The sequence below is a fragment of the Ascaphus truei genome, chromosome 1 (assembly GCF_040206685.1).
Source record: "Ascaphus truei isolate aAscTru1 chromosome 1, aAscTru1.hap1, whole genome shotgun sequence".
Classification (NCBI taxonomy): Eukaryota; Metazoa; Chordata; class Amphibia; order Anura; family Ascaphidae; genus Ascaphus; species Ascaphus truei.
Genome location: NC_134483.1, coordinates 291225499 through 291227973, shown reverse-complemented (window position 1 = coordinate 291227973; position 2475 = coordinate 291225499). Strand labels below are relative to the sequence as shown.

The 2475-nt window shown below is 43.4% G+C and overlaps 1 non-coding gene across 1 annotated transcript; it reads left to right on the top strand.

Annotated features, from left to right (window-relative positions):
• The first annotated feature begins 2156 nt into the window (after nt 1-2156).
• On the top strand, nt 2157-2240 carry TRNAL-UAA (transfer RNA leucine (anticodon UAA)). The gene has a single exon. It is a non-coding gene; the product is annotated as a tRNA-Leu (tRNA).
• The last annotated feature ends 235 nt before the right edge of the window (nt 2241-2475 follow it).

The window sequence follows — 2475 nt, the reverse complement described above, 5'->3', positions numbered from 1 at the left end:
TGAAGCAGGGCATTCTGGCAACCAAGTGGCTTGACCTTTATTAGTGCGCCTGGTTACCCCCTCTCGGAACCACAGACTTAGAAATCGCCAGCTCATATACAGTGCATAAAATATATTTATATATATACCCTTATACACCATTTTAATAAAAAATATCACAAAATTCTTCTAAGTCCCTCGGGAAGAGTGAAAGACGCGCACGTTCATTTTCAGAGCTCCTAGACCTTCCTATAAGAAGTTAGCCAAAAAGTATCTTCGAAAAATGCTTAGGTTAAGTTTCAGAGTTGCTTCTAATGTACCAAAGCTGGACTTAGACATAATTTCACTCTCACAACATTATGGCTGGTTGGAGACAGTCCGAACCACAAGTACCGGGTCCATGGTTCTGGCCGTATACTGGGGGGACGGGGACAACTCCCATTAACCCCTGACTATACCGGGGATACGCTTATCACAATGCCTTTCTGGTCTGTGCTGAAGCAGGGCATTCTGGCAGCCAAGTGGCTTGACCTTTATTAGTGAGCCTGGTTACCCCCTCTCGGAACCACAGACATAGAAATCGCAAGCTCATATACAGTGCATAAAATATATTTATATAATATATTTATATATATACCCTTATACACCATTTTAATAAAAAATATCACAAAATTCTTCTAAGTCCCTCGGGAAGAGTGAAAGACACGCATGTTCATTTTCAGAGCTCCTAGACCTTCCTATAAGAAGTTAGCCAAAAAGTAGCTTCGAAAAACGCTTAGGTTAAGTTTCAGAGTTGCTTCTAATGTACCAAAGCTGGACTTAGACATAATTTCACTCTCACAACATTATGGCTGGTTGGAGACAGTCCGAACCACAAGTACCGGGTCCATGGTTCTGGGCGTATACTGGGGGGGACGGGGACGACTCCCATTAACCCCTGACTATACCGGGGATACGCTTATCACAATGCCTTTCTGGTCTGTGCTGAAGCAGGGCATTCTGGCAGCCAAGTGGCTTGACCTTTATTAGTGAGCCTGGTTACCCCCTCTCGGAACCACAGACATAGAAATCGCCAGCTCATATACAGTGCATAAAATATATTTATATATATATACCCTTATACACCATTTTAATTAAAAATATCACAAAATTCTTCTAAGTCCCTTGGGAAGAGTGAAAGACGCGGACGTTCATTTTCAGAGCTCCTAGACCTTCCTATAAGAAGTTAGCCAAAAAGTAGCTTCGAAAAACGCTTAGGTTAATTTTCAGAGTTGCTTCTAATGTACCAAAGCTGGACTTAGACATCATTTCACTCTCACAACATTATGGCTGGTTGGAGACAGTCCGAACCACAAGTACCGGGTCGATGGTTCTGGGCGTATACTGGGGGGACGGGGACGACTCCCATTAACCCCTGACTATACCGGGGATACGCTTATCACAATGCCTTTCTGGTCTGTGCTGAGGCAGGGCATTCTGGCAGCCAAGTGGCTTGACCTTTATTAGTGAGAATGGTTACCCCCTCTCGGAACCACAGACTTAGAAATCGCCAGCTCATATACAGTGCATAAAATATATTTATATAATATATTAGTAGTAGGGAGGCATACATTATGTCAAACTTTTTTTGACAGGTACCACGCCCCCTTTTCCCCTAAGCCCCGCCCCTTTTGGCCTTAAACCCGCCCTATGTCCCGCCCCTTCCGTATCCGGTCCCGCCCCATCCGTATCCGGCCCCGCCCCTGCGCATTTTTAGGTTGCCGCCCCCTGCGCCAAAAAAACGCGGTTGACGCCCCCTACGCCAAAAAACCGCAGTTGACGCCCCCTACGCCAAAAAAACGCAGTTGATGCCCCCTAAGCCAAAAAACCGCGGTTGACATCCCCCAGACTCCATTTTTTATTATGATGTGCATTTTTTATTCTTTTTTGTGATTGGTGCGTACTGTTGACGTAGATTGGAGGGGGCGTATACATACGCGGGGCATGTCCGGGCATGTTTATAGGCTTTTGGGGCATGCCCGAACATGTTTTTTTCATACTGGGGCATGTCTGGACATGTTTATTCTGAAATAACGCCGTGCGCATGTCAGAAAAGTTCAAATGACGTTGAAAAGAGGGCGTAGCATTTTTTTTTAAATTCAGACAGAATACGGCTTTAAGAGGCTAAACCCTCAAGTGTCAGGGTGGCTGAGTGGTTTAAGGCGTTGGACTTAAGATCCAATGGACGTATGTCCACGTGGGTTCGAATCCCACCCCAGACATAATATTTTTATATATTTTTTTTTTATTTGTATATATTTTTTTTATTTGTATAGAGACGGTACAGGGATTAGCCGCAACAGTCGGGGGTTACATATAAATAAAAAGCACAATTGTATGAGTCAAAAATTGCTTATTTTATTTTTTAAAAGATAACAGAGTTTTCACCAGGAAATAATTACAAGACGTATTTACAAGTAAAAAAGTAAAACGGCTGTTAAGGCCTTAATAGACTAA